Here is a 15,270-nt window from a genome sequence, read left to right on the forward strand (position 1 = left end):
GCACTCAGCTGTATAATAGCCAGCATCCAACACCCAAAATAAACACACGGTGACCCATAGCCACTATTGAATACTGGCTACACTGTAGCTGGTCATCAACTATTGAATTGCCAATCACCGGCACCCAAGCAAGCACCGACTCATATACATGTAAAAAAAGGCTTCTGGAGAAGAGGGTGCCGGGGATTGCCACTAGTGGATTACTGGTAAAATGACAGATATTCTACTGCTCAATTCCAATAGTAAAATATTGGTAATCTTTGCAGATATTTTACTAAGTCTTAACCTAACCCTCCTCTCACACAGGACCCTCCTGCTACCGATGCCTACCCCAAAGACCTCCCTCTAATGATGCCTAACACTAAGATCTCCCTCTAACGATGCCTAACCCTAAGACCTCCGACCTCCCTCTAACGATGCCTAACCCTAAGACTCTCTCTACCAATACCTGACCCTAAGACCTCCCTCTAACAATGCCTAACCATAAGACCTCCTTCTACCAATGCCTAGCCCTAAGACCACCCTCTACCGATGCCTAACCCTAAAACTCCCTCTGCTGTTGCCTAACCATAAGACCTTCCTCTGGCGATGCCTAACCCTAATACCTCCCTCTACCGATGCCTAATTCTAAGAACTCCCTCTACCGATGCCTTACCTTAAGACCTCCCTCTACCGATCTCTAGCCCTAAGACCTCACTCTACTGATGTCTAACCCTAAGACCTCCCTCTACTGATGCCTAACCCTAAGACCTCCCTCTAATGATGCCTAAACCTAAGACCTAACCCTAAGACCCTCACTGTTCCCCGCTATGAAATGCCACAATTTTACATTTACTTGTCTTTTTATAAAAGCCGTGATTTGCATGAAGGAAGGTAAATTTTGGTGACTGGAGGGGCCCGATAGCAGGCGCCGAGGCATGCCGATGCCTTGCGCCCAAATTTCCCTTCTTTGCCACAAATGGCAGCTTTTATAATAGGTGCCTATGGTGGCGCCCTTTTTTTCCATAAGGGTTCCTGCACCTTTTTTCCTGTTCTGCCCGACTCCCCATAGCTGCAAGTTTTCTGTAACGATCGGTGTAACACAGAGAGGATCTGATTACCGGTGATCTGCAGTATCACCGAGAATGCAGATATATACCTGAATATTGATGATCTGCAGTATCACCAATAATCAGATATATCTCTAACTTCTGGACACCTGAGTAATATGAGTGTTTGGTGCAACAGTAATACTTTGAGGAGAGCCCCCCCCCCGTATGGAGAGTGCAAGGCAGTAAGATACTGCCCAAAGAACAGGCTCCTTCCAATGGCCTGAGGCTCCCCAAGGGGAGGAGTCAGGCTGAGAGTGGGAAGGACCAGAGTGTAAGTGACACCAATGGTGGAGTGTCACTGACAGATCTGTGAACTATCTCTAAACAGAGGAGATAGTTCTCGAGGTCGGACAAGCCAGGTCGGTAACAGACAGACAGAACAGATACAGAGGAAAGAGACTGATACGGAATCCTAAGGCAAGCAGGGTTTGGCAACGGAGTATCAGATATAGCGAAGTACAAAATCAGAGATCAGAAGAGAGGTCAGGAAAGCAGAAGGTCATAACAAATAATCAACAATTGTCTAGTCTAACGGTGTGAGCTCCTTGATCATCAACACCCTGGAACTAGTCTGAAGTTATAATAGGATGATAAAGCTAATTCCTAGTCTTGGGTGTGAGCTCCGTAGTCATCAACACCCTAGAACTAGTCTGAAGAATAACACAGATAATATACAGTATTCCTAATCTGAGGTGTGAGGTCCGTGATCATCAACACCCTGGAACTGGTCTAGAGAATAACACAAATGATATACAGAATTCCTAATCTGGGGTGTGAGGTCCTTGATCATCAACACCCAGGAACTGGCCTAAAGAATAACACAGAATCTGACAAAAGGTCTGAGTGCTACCACGTAGTGATCGCAACGGCAGACAACCAGAGAATGACCAGCACCCAGTATATATAGCAAGGCACTCTCCAGCGCCTCCCCTAAGTGCTGGACCAATGGGAAGTGGTGGAATTGTCAGCTGACCGGCTTGGTCAGCTGACTCCCTTCTGGCTGTCATAAAAGCTCTGCCTCTCAACGCGCGCGCGCGTCCTTCTGAACCTGTGTGGACTATCAGACCCAGCCACACCAGACCTGTGCTGTAAAACATCTGCTGTGCTGGACGCGGAACCAGCCGCACCGCTATCAGAGTATGCGGCGGTTCCTCCGCGTTCAGCCATACTGCCAGATGTAGGCCTGTGCGTGCAAACCGCCGCATCGGACGCGGAATCCGCCGCCTTGTTCTCAGGACATGCGGCGGTTTCTCCGCGTTCCGTCATGCTAGTAGATGCAGGCCCACGCGCGCAACCTGCCGTGTTGGACGCGGAATCAGCCGCCTTGCTCTGAGTACCCACGGCGGCTTTTCCGCGTTTTCTCACATTTTCATTGTGGTCTATGGCGGCACATAGAACAGCCGACAGGCTTCGTGCCTAATTCAATTGATCCAGGCTCATGGACCTAGATCCACCAGACCTGTAGGAAATGATCCGGAGACTGACTGTTCAAAGGGGATATGAAGGGGATGATTCCCCCCTCCCTCTCAAAAAAAAACAAAAACTACTGCCTTCTATCCTTTTTCCTGCTGCTCTTCTGCAGTTTGTTTTATTAAAATACGACTGCGCTTTATGTCCAAATGAAAGCGCTAGATGAATAGCGGGCGAACATTAGCAGCGTATGCAAATACAGGTACCTTGCATACCAATCAGCAGAGGGTGTAATTTAAATATAAATGAAGTCTATTTATGTCGAAACTAAAACATTCATTAAACAATATGACAATGAACTAATGTGTAAGAGATCCCTGCGGAGCAGGAAAACCAATTGGCAACAGGCATTAGGAACACATTATAATTGAGCGACGGCTGTAGTTTAAATACATATAGGTGTTATCTTTTTAATTCGGTGACATTTTACGATTTCCTCTTACGGGCCGGAAAGCGGTGACATTGGCTGTCTCTTCTAATGTGTGCAAAGCCGTTCATTAATACTCAGAATAAATGTTTAAGGGGAATGAATGGGGGGGACGGGTGATGATTAGAGAAGAGAGATAGTGCGCAAGGGTGGTAAAAAGGCCTTTGCAGTAAAATGAGGCTATAGAAACCGAGGGAGTCTTATATGTGTGTTGTGCGTGTGCGGAGGACGAGGCGAGTCAGGCTGATAGGATTGCTGTGCATTTTAGCCAGAGCTCAAAGGGGGGAAGAGGCGCCCAATGATAGAAAAAACTGTGTTAAAAACAGCTAAAAATATAAAGGGAAAGGTGGCTTAATTATGCACAGGCAAAGCATTTCGTGGGTCTAACGCCCACTTCCTCAGGCCAAATACAGTGCTGAGAGATGTATCTAGAGCCAAAAACGGAGCGCCTCCAGCATTTGGAGGGGTGTACACTGGTACCCAGTGGCTCTTCCACTGATAGTTCCTTTGTTGTTTTGCCAAGAGTGCGACCGGATCACCAGAGTGGAGTTGGCTTTATTAATCTCCATCTGCCTTCAGTAGTTAGTTGCCCCCTGCGCAACTTTCCTTTGTGAGTACCACAACCCTTTTTTTTACATATGCCATCTAACTCATGACGTACTGCACCATTTGGGCTCCCGTTGTTTCTGTGTTCTTCTCTTTTAGGGTGTTGATCACCCTCTAAACAATTTTAGTCAGCGGATATCCATGTTTTGCTTGATTCTTCAAGGGAAACTATACAGCCCCCTGGATTAAAATTTTACTCCACTTCTGTTAGATAAAACCGCTGTTAGTGCTATGCAAGGCATTTAATAGTTAAAGTGAACCTTAAAGAGAAACTCAGACCAAGAATTGAACTTAATCCCAATCAGAAGCTGATACCCCCTTTTACATGAGAAATCTATTCCTTTTCACAAACAGACCATCAGGGGGTGTTGTATGACTGATATTGTGGTGAAACCCCTCCCACAAGAAGCTCTGAGTACCGAGGTACTTCTGGCAGTTTCCTGTCTGTGAACCTTGTTACATTGTGGGAAACTGCCAAAACAACGTACAGCAGCTACATCACTTGCCAGCAGTAAAAATGTCACCATGTGATAAATGTCAAAATATAAATCAGGGATTTAAAAGATTTTACAGTGGGCAAACACTGACTAAATCATTTATAGATAGTTATTGTAAAAATGAAGCACTTTTTTATTACATTATTTTCACTGGAGTTCCTCTTTAAGTGAAAATAAACTGATGAGATAGACAATTGTATACATCCTCCTACTCCTAAAAGTGAGGTTTTTTTTTTATAGTTATCACATATGTTTTATAATATGTTTACAAACTTAAAAAGTAGATTTATTGTTTTGTCTCTGCTCAGTGAAAGTGTTTCTGTGTCCCAGAGAGCTAAAATATATGAACTAATGACCTTTTTTTAATCTAGCCCCTGATCTCCGAAGCTGTTCTCTGCCAGGAAAGTGTTTTATGGCTGTAATTCCTTATCAGTGAAAGTTACATTATAGTCTGACTCACTTGCATAGCTGATGTTTAATTTTTTTCAGGCAGAAAATGAAGACAATGAACACAGCATAGTTAATTGTAGGCTTGCCACTGTACATACACATGTCATCATGTCACAAAGGAAACCTTAAAGTGGACCCAAATTAAAAATACAAGGTTTAAGAAATAAAATCTATTTTCTAAATTATAATAATAAATAGCAGCCTTTTTTCAGCTGCATGATGACAAATATAAAATATTTTACATTTATTGGAGGAACCCCTCCCCTTCCTTTCAAATTGCCGGTATTTTTCCGGCAAACTGGAGGAGTAGATGGTGTCCGGCAATGGAGGAATTGCTAATGGCTGCCCCCAGTATAACCCTAGTTATGAAAAGAGAAGGGTGAAAAGCATGCACTGAAATGCTCATAGGTTTGAAGGAGTGTTTATTTATCTTTGTATGTGTCAGAGTGGTGCAACTAAATATTTTTATTGAAAAAAATTTTTGGTTTGGGTCCGCTTTAAGTAATCTTGATATGATGTGGTAGACATGTGTATGTACAATGCCTAGCACACAAACACATATGCTGCTTGCTTTTCTTCTTTCCCTGTCTGAAAGAGTTTATATTCAGCTATGCAACTGACAGTTTTTCTCCAGTTGGACTAAAGCTTCCCTAAATAATAAGAAATTACAGCCATACTTTCCTGGCAGATAACTGGGCTTCTGAGAGCAGGGGATAGATAACAAAGGTCAATAGATTATATATTTTAGCACTCTGAGACATGGGACAGACTGTTTCATTAAAGAGACTCCGTAACAAAAATTGCATCCTGTTTTTTAGCATCCTACAAGTTCAAAAAGCTATTCTAATGTGTTCTGTGCAGCACTTTATACTATCACTGTCTCTGTAATAAATCAATGTATCTTTCCCCTGTCAGACTTGTCAGGCTGTGTCTGGAAGGCTGCCAAGTTCTTCAGTGTTGTGGTTCTGCTATGAACTCCCCCTTCCAGGCCCCTCTATGCACACTGCCTGTGTGTTATTTAGGATTAGAGCAGCTTCTCTCTTCTCTCTTATCTTTTACAAGTTGGATAAATCATCCTCTGAGCTGGCTGGGCTTTCACATACTGAGGAATTACAGACAAGGGCAAAGCTGTTTGCAGGAAGAAACAAGCAGCCTGAAACTTCAGTGCATGAGAGATGCAGGGGGAAAGAAACACACAAATGATCTCTTGAGATTCAAAAGGAAAGCTGTATACAGCCTGCTTGTGTATGGATGTATTTTCTATGTGTGGACATACTGTACATCAACCTACTTCCTGTTTTGGTGGCCATTTTGTTTGTTTATAAACAAACTTTTTAAAACGGTTTTTAACCACTTTTAATGCGGCGAGGAGCGGCGAAATTGTGTCAGAGGGTAATAGGAGATGTCCCCTAACGCACTGGTATGTTTACTTTTGTGCGATTTTAACAATACAGATTCTCTTTAAGCTGAGACAAAACAATAAATCTACTTTTGTTAAGTTTTTAAACATAACATAAAAACGCAAACCGCAGTAGCGGTTCACCACACATGCGCCAATCTGTCAAAATGAAGTTATGTACTTCCTGTCCAGCAGGGAGTACGTCACTAAGAGGGTTCGTAGCTACACAAATTACCCTGTTGGCGCACTCTGACACAGGGTGATTTAAAGTGTACCTGAGACGAAACTCTGGTACAAAATGAGATACTTACCTAAACAGAGGGAAGCCTCAGGATCCTATTAACCACTTAATAGGCCACTGCAGCTTTAAGGCCTCGCTGCAGGGTTGTACATGTCAGCACACAAGTGATCCCCCCCCCCCTTTTCTCCCCACCAACAGAGCTTTCTGTTGGTGGTGTCTGATCACTCCCCCAATGTTTCTTTTTTTTAACAAATATTTATCTTATTATTTTTGTAATACATTTTTCCCTTTTATGTTTATTTTTTTTCTAGGCTTGCCCTCCCTCCGCCAGCCAATCTCCGTGATCAGCTGTCATAGGCTTCAACCTATGACAGCCGATCACTTCCCTACCTCTGGAGGGGACAGCCCTGTCACATGGCTGTCCCCAGTACCGCGCTGCCTTAGATCACAGAGCTGTACAGGGTTATTAGATGACGGGTTAATCGTCTAACAGTCTCCCAGCGCTAATTGCCGCTGGGAGGCTGGGAGTCATTCAGGCGGGATCTCCTGCAAAAAAGGCCCGCAGGAACTTGCGCCAATCGGCATTAGGCGGTCCTGGGGCTGCCGCCAAGGCCACGCCCATTGGCGTGACACGGTCAGCTAGTGGTTAAGGCTTGAGACGTACTGCACCTGCTTAGTAAGTGATTGCACAGTAAGCTACTGCACAGCCATGAACTGTCAGAGAGTCCCAGGCAGCAGCAATGGTCTCAAGGACATGACAAGGCTTCCCTTTTTTTAGGTAAGTATCAAACTTTTTTTTATTTTTAGCTGGCTTGGGTTTCCTTTAAAGGAGCACTATCATAAAAATTGTAAAATTTAAAATACATGTATACACATACAAATAAAAAGTATGTTTCTTCCAGATTAAAAGGAGCCATAAATTACTTTTCTCCTATGTTGCTGTCACTTACAATAGGTAGTAGAAATCTGACAGAACCGACAGGTTTTGGACTAGCCCATCTCTTCATGGTAGGTCCTAAGCAATGTTTTTATTCTTTATAAAGATATTCCCTGAAAAAAAGGATTTATACTAAGATGCTGGCCAGCTTCCCTGCTCACTGCACACTATTTTGGCAGTTGGACGGGGCAACTGCCATTCACTAAGTGCTTTTGAAGATAAACAAAACCCTGAGAATTCCCCCATGAGGAGATGGGCTAGTCCAAAACCTGTCAGTTCTGTCAGATTTGTACTACCTACTGTAAGTGACAGCAACATAGGAGCAAAGTAATTTGTTGATCATTTTCTCTGGAAGAAACATGCCTCTTCTTTTGTATGTTTTTACATGTATTTAAAATTTTGCGATTTTCACGACAGTGGTACTTGAATCCTTTTCTGGGCATATGCTGGGATCCTATGAGCGATTTGAGTTACTTACATAGAGGAGAGCTGAGAAGTGAGAAGAGAAGTAGAAAGCAACAGAGTTCAAAATGGACTAAAGAGATGCCAGCCGGGTAACTGGAAGACCACAGGCAAGGTGGTCTAGCTGGGATATGATGAGGGCACGCTCTAGCATTTTAGTTACTTACATCTTGAAAAAAAAATAATTTGTGAGATTTTTCTTTACTTGGAGATGACAGAAGGTGATTATGTATGTGAGGTTTTGACTGAGAATGCCAAATCAAATATTACCCCAGGCAATGTGCTTGGGGAACAGGACTTATTGGTGCAGTGTCAATGTTAATTGTTAGGTTAGGCAGAGTAGCTGATTCAAAAGGTAATTAAATTATAATCTCCATATGGTTTATACAGAGTATAAGCAAGCGACAGAACATGAAAGGGGAACAGGTGTTTAGACAGTCGCGGATTTTACGATCTTTTAATATTGTTTGACTTACTTTATACACTCAAACATGATATAATTTCCTCCATACCCTTAGGCCCCTTTCACACTGGAACTTTCTCATTGCGTTGTGTTACCCATTTTTAATACAGGGTGCTGCTAAAGCAATGAAAGTCTATGGGACAATTCAGATCGTATGTGGTGCGATGCACCTGAAGCATCCGATCTGCCGCTAGGTCATCAGTGCATTGTAGAACAGCATCTGCGGCAACGCACACTGGCCATGTCATGTCAATCATTTCAGTCATGTAAGTCAATGATGCCGCAGATATTTCAAACTTTTTCGCATTAGGGTTGCGGTGCGCATGTGTGGACGCCAATGTAATCTGTCTCTGTGATGTAAAAATTGCTTGCAATACCTATTTCCGACACAGAAAAAGAGCAGTAGAAAGCCTCACTTATGGTGTGTTTTTGTACCAAGAACAGGTGAACCTCTAGGCATAGACAGTACAGGCCATTGCCTGGAGTGCCATTGGTCCAGGGGGCGCCATGTTGCTAGATTGAACCATGCCCCATGGATGAAGCCATGCCCCTGGACGAAGCCACGCCGCTACGGGTGTTCTATTACTTGCTTCTAATGCATTTGCTTAACGTAAGTTGCAGTCAGCTGCCACTGTGTCCCTCTGTGCCTTGTACATCCCCCCCCCCCCTTCTCCCCCCTGTCTCCTTGTGCCTCCTTCAGTCCCCCTGTGCCACCTCTGCCTCCTTCTGTCCCCCTGTGCCTCCTTATGTCCTCTTGTGCCTTTCTTTGTCCCCCTGTGCTACCTCTGCCCCCTATTCCTCCTTCAGTCTCACTCTGCCTCCTTCTGTCCTCATGTGCCTCCTTCTGTCTCCCTTTGTGCCTCTTCAGTCCCCATGTGCCACCTGTCCCCTGCACCTTCCTCTGGACCTCCTTCTGAGCCCCTTTGTGTCTTCTTCTGTCTCCCTGTGTCTCTGCCTGTCCCCCTCTGCCTCCTTCTGTCTCCCTTTGCCTCCTTACATCCCCCTTTGCCATCTTCTGTCACCCGCATTGTGTATTTTCTGGTGAAACGCTGCTGTGTTGTGTATTTTCTGGTGAAATGCTGTCCGCATTGTGCATTTTCTGGTGAAACGCTGCTGCATTATGTATTTTCTGGTGAAACGCTGCCACAATAAGTGTAATTTATGGTGAAACGCTGCCACATTACGGTTCTTTTCTGGTGAAACGCTGCCGCATTACGGTTATTTTCTGATGAACCGCTTCCGCAATACGTGTATTTTCTGGTGAAACGCTGCCGCATCACGATTATTTTTGGGTGAAACACTGCCACATTACGATTATTTTCATGGGGGGGGGGGGGTGCCACAGGTTTTCTCGCCTGGAGAGACAAAATGGCTTGAGACGCCCCTGACCAAGAATCCCATTAACACTCATTAACGCAGGTATCTACGAAGCTTGCTTTTGGCGTTGCAATGCGATTATCCGGTCGCACTGCTATCAAAGCGCTGGTTGCCAATGTGAAACTAGCCTTAGGCCTGGAACCTACTAGAAATCGCCGCAGTGCTGTGTGTAGCGATTCCTAGGGCTATTGCACTTGCGATTACCTGACGCTCGGAAGCGCTGTACAGTGTACAGTAATCTGTACAGCGCTTCTGATTTGCAATTTGCCTTTTTTTTTTAAATAAAACTTTATTCTACTTACCAGGGGTCCTCCTTCCATTTTTAGCCCCGCCTCCTAAAGGAAGCGGTCATAGGGGCTTCTCTATAACCAGTCAGAGAAGCGCCTGTGACCTCTTTCTTTAGAGGGCAGGGCTACGGACACAAGAAGTGGAATACAGAGACCCGGTAAGTATGATAAAGTTTTTTAAAAAGCTAATCACTCAAAGTGCTGCATAATCGCTTTGATAAGCGATTTATGCAGCGCTTGTATACGTTGCATTGAGCACAAACACACTCAAATTGCTGCATATCCTGTGATTGTGACTACTCCTAATCTCAATCGCGCTTATGGGTTCACCCCCACTTACTTTCATTGGCAAAGCATTTTTGGGATTCGCGATTGTCAGTGATCCCAAAACGATGCCAAAAACGCCCTAGCTACACATGTGTCGAACTCCAGGCCTGGAGGGCCAGATCCATGCCAGTGTTTAGGATGGACTGAGAAAGAAAGGAATGTGTTCTACCTGATGGGCCACACCTTTCCTGATTGAGACCCATCAATTCATTTGAGTTGTATCAAAAATGTGTGAGGATCTTGGCCCTCGTAGGACCGGTTTGACATCCCTGCCCTAGTGGTTACCTACCTTTAGGCTAAAGGTGGGGGACATGAGAATGCATTAAACAGGACCTCTTTTTTTCTCTTGCAGATACTCGGTCTAACTAATCGCTGGCCCCCGCGATTTTGAATAAGGGGTAGATTCTCTGTGATTCATCTCCAAAATCAGGATAACATTGAGCAGCCTATCAAAGGAGCTCTCCCCAAGTATTCCAGCTCTATCGGTTGTCATTGTTCCATTCAGTAATTAACGAGGGGATTTTTCCACTCAGTATAACTTTAGAATGATATTAATTGGTGGAAGGTTGAGCCCTTCCACAGAAAGGGAGGAAAAAGGTTGAATGGCCTTTTCAAGTCACATGAAAGTTGAAAGTTTGCTTGGATGAATGTACGATAATTAGATTAATAAGTAGCTTAATTTATCACAGCTGAGGATTTCAACAGCCACATATTAGAACAGAGGGGGAAAAAAAGATTAGTGTGATTCTGGTAATTCAGTGAAAAAAAAGGTAATATGAGTCCTTTGGCTGCGTTTGGTTCTAGGAAACATGATTACAAGTTCTGTCCTATATCTGATTTTTTTGTTCTTTGTCTTTATTCCTAATACATTGTGCCTGCATGTGTTGGATTATATTTTACCCAATTGTCTTCACTTTTTTTAAATTGGTTTACAAACATGGCTCTGGCAATGGCATACATCAAGTAACGGTGTAGTCGAAATGTTGTATATTATTCATAACAAGTTTTTTTTTTTAATGTTTTTTCATCTTTTTCTGAGATACAATAATAAAGAAACCACCCCTGGTGGTGCCTAACCCTAAGACCCTCCCTGGTGGTGCCTAACCCTAAGACCCTCCCTGGTGGTGCCTTACCGTAAGACCCCCCCTAGTGGTGCCTAACCCTAAGACACTCCCTGGTGGTGGTTAACCCTAAGACATCCCCTAGTGGTGCCTAACCCTAAGACCCTCCCTGGTGGTGCCTAACCCCCTTGGTGGTGCTTAAAGGAATTACGATGCGAGCATAGAAAAAAATGTTAAGTACCTCATGGCCATTGCAGTCCTCAGGGCAGACTATCAGTGCCTTCCTTTTCACTGTCTGGCGCTCTGATATCTTAATCCACGCTGTATTGCTGGCCCCGACCCTCCCCAGGGTCACCTTACCAGATGGCGATTAGAATAGCCGATTTAAAAAATCCAGCGTCTGCGCACTTCTCTTAGCCGATAGTGTGGCTGCGCAGGTTTTCTGTCCTGTCCGCGGCCATCCTCGCTCCAAGCGCCCTGCTCTATGTCATGTGGGTGTGACCACACGATCGCCCACATAACTGAATGAAGTACAAGTCAGTCGTGCCCCCTCAGCAGTGACGAGCAGTGATGAGCGAGGGGGCGTGACTTGGCATATACTTTTGCAGACACTGTTTTGGAAATGATAAAACGTACTCTTCCAAAACAGTGTCAGAAAAAGTATATGACAAGTCATGTCCCCCTCGCTCAGTGTTGCTTGTCTCTGCTGAGGAGGTGCGGCTGACTTGTACTTCATTCAGTCATGTGGGCGGTCGTGTGGTCATGCCCACATGATGTAAAGCAGAGCGCTTGGAGCAAGGACGGCCGCGGACAGGACAGAAAACCTAAGAGAAGAGCATAGACGCTGGATTTTTTTAAAGCAGCAATTCTAATCGCCATCTGACAAGGCGCCAGCAATACAGCGTGGATTAAGAGATATCAGTCTGCCCTGAGGACTGCATTGGTCATGAGGTACTCATTAGGTGTGGTGCCTAACCCTAAGACTCCCCTGGGGGTGCCTAACCCTACCCACACCCCTGGTGGTGCCTAACCCTAAGACTCTCATGGTGGTTCCTATCCCTAAACCCTCCCTGGTGGTGCCTAACCCTAAGACTTCCCTGGTAGTGCCTATCCCTAAACCCTCCCTGGTGGTCCCTAACCCTAACCCCCCCCCCTTCCTGAAGCCTAACCCTAAAACGCCCTTCTTGACATCTAACCCTAAAACCTTTCTTTCTCTAACACTAATACTGTTAATATAAAAAGATAATTCATTTCAAAATGATAATTTACAAAATTATAATTGTCAAAACGAGTTTCAAAACAATATTTTGCAAAACACTAATTCTTAAAACGAAAAATTTTGCTTGGACAGGCCCGATGCCCGCCGCTATTTATCGGGCACCCAAATTTCTTCTTTAGCACCCCATAGCCAATATTTTGCATTACCACCTATGGGTCGTCCAAATACTCCATTAGCCCCAGGTGCCCAAATTTCCTTATTACCTGACAATGGCCCCAGCGGCGGATTTGTGCCAAATTACTGTATAGAATGACGGAGGTGATTACACATTTCAGAGCTCTGAGATCTTCAATCTCCAGGCCCTTTCTGGTCTTTTAAAGTAGCTCTGAAGCCATATTTTTTAATATGTGTACTTGTCAGGCCCCTTACGTACCGTGTTACGTTGCCGTGCCGTACTCTCACTCGCTGCAGCTTGTCATAAGGGCAACGAAAGTCTATGGAGACTTTCATACTGACGTGATGCATCACGCTGCGCTGGAAGTAGTCAAGTCGCAGCAATCCTGTCTCAAAATACATCGGTGCATTATCACATGGATTCTGCAGCAATGCAAGTCTATGGCGACAAATGAAGTGTAAATGACAGAGCGTGGTGCCACAGTGTGATCCCAGGGATGTACTTCCTGCCCGGCAGGGAGTATGTCACTGAACAGGGGCGGGCCTATGCATACTGATAATACTAAAATACTGATTCGTGTGGTCTGGTGATCCCATGGCAGGCTGCCATGCCAAGTGTAAAAGCAATCTTAACCACTTGAGAACCATAGGCTTACACCCCCTAGTGACCAGGCTGTTTTTTGCAATTTAGGCCACTGCAGCTTTTAGGGCTTGCAGCAGGGCCGTACAACTCAGCACACAAGTGTTTCTGCCCACCAACAGAGCTTTCTGTTGGTGGCCTCTAATCGCTCCCAGGATTTTTATTTATTTTTTTGTAAATATATATTTTTTTTTTAATAAATAAATCTATTTTTATTATTATTTTATTATCCCTCCCCATCAAGCCTATGACAGCCAATCGCTCATGTGCCTCCAGAGGGGACAGCTGTGTCACACGGCTGTCTCCAGTACATCGCTGCCGTGGATCGCAGTGCTGTACACAGTAAATAGACAGTGGTTTCGCCGTCTAACAGTCCCCTAGCGGCGATCGCCAATGTAAGGCTGATGACGGAGCGGAGCATCTGCGCGCGATCTCCTGCAAAATCCCACCGCAGGACTTGACGCCAATTGGAGTTAGGCGGTCTTGGGGCTGCCGCCACGTTCACGCCCATTGGTGTTACGTGGTCTTAAGCAGGTTAAGGGCAGTGATGAGCGCATTGAGCAAATTCTTCTACAATTTCTAGAAAAATATGAGACTTTTGTGAAGTTCTTTCTCAGTTTAACAGTCTATAAGTGAGAGAAAAAAAATCCCTTTATTGATCATTACAGAGGCTCCAACAGGGGTCTAAAAGAGCAACTTTACCAAAAGATAGTATTAGGGGGGGGGGGGGGGGGGAATCAACACATTGCAAAGTGAGAAGCTGAAAAAAAAGCAGATAGATCAAGAAATGATTGACAGTCGCCATTTAATTCGTTCATATGGCTTGGAACATATGGCTGCGAAAGTTGGACTATAAATAAAGTCATGCGTAGAAAAATTGATACTTTTGAACTGTGGGTTTGGAGAAAACTACTGAGAGTTCCCTGGGCTGCCAGAAGTTCTAACCAGTCAATCAGGGCCGTAACTAGAAAGCACCGGGCCCCTCTGCAAAAATTTGGATACCCCCGGGCCCACTCATGGCCGTTTTGGGGGGAAGGACGAGTCATCTCGGGCTCTCCCCTTAGCGCACTCCCCTCCTGCAATTCCCAAAGGCAGCGGGCGGAGGCAGGAACACATACCTCCATCCACCGCGGAGGTCCGATCTCTAAGTGTCTCACGCTAGTTCCTGTTTAAACAGGAAGTAGCTTTAGACACTTAGAGAGCAGAACCTCCAGCGCAGGGAACGCATGGAGGTATGTGTGCTGCCACCCGCTGCCACTGATAATTGCAGGAGGGGAGTCCGAGGTGAGGGAGGGGGGGAGTGTCCGCCCTCCACGCTGATGTGCGGCCATGCTCTCTCCTCATGCTGCAACCCCCTCCTGCCCCCCAAAACGTTCCTGAGTGGGCCTCCCCCCCCCCTACAGGTGCAGGGGCTGCACCTCCTAGTGTTACGCCACTGCAGTCAATAAAGAAATAAGGCCACAGTGTTCTCTAGAAGGGCTGATACTACTATTAAAGCGGACCCAAACCAAAAATGTTTTTAATTCAAAATATGTAGTTGCACCACTCTGACACATACAAAGATAAATAAACACTCCTTCAAGCCTATGAGCATTTCAGTGCCTGCTTTTCACCCTTCTCTTTCCATAGCTATGGTTATACTGGGGGCAGCCATTAGCAATTCCTCCATTGCCGGACACCATCTACTGCACCAGTTTGCCGGATTATTTGCCGGCAATATGAAAGGAAGGGGAGGGGTTTCTCCAATAAATGTAAAATATTTTATATTTGTCATCATGCAGCTGAAAACAGGCTGCTATTTATTATTATAATTTAGAAAATAGATTTTATTTCTGAAATCTTGTATTTTTAGTTTGGGTCCACTTTAACATTCAAATACTTTGGTCACATCATGAGAAGGCCAAATTCTTTGGAGAAATCCTTGTTGCTTTGAAAATTGAGGGAAAAAGAAGAAGAGGACGACAGAGGATAAGATGGATAGACAGCATATGTGAAGCTATGAACATGCCTATGCAACAGTTGAAAGAAGCAGTGATTGACAGAGACATCTGGCGTGCAGAAGTACATATGGTCACGAAGAGTTGGAATTGACTAAACAAATGAGGAGGAGGAGGAGGAATTTGTTCATGTTGTGTGATCCTC

This window comes from Hyperolius riggenbachi, chromosome 9 (assembly GCF_040937935.1).
Source record: "Hyperolius riggenbachi isolate aHypRig1 chromosome 9, aHypRig1.pri, whole genome shotgun sequence".
NCBI lineage: Eukaryota > Metazoa > Chordata > Amphibia > Anura > Hyperoliidae > Hyperolius > Hyperolius riggenbachi.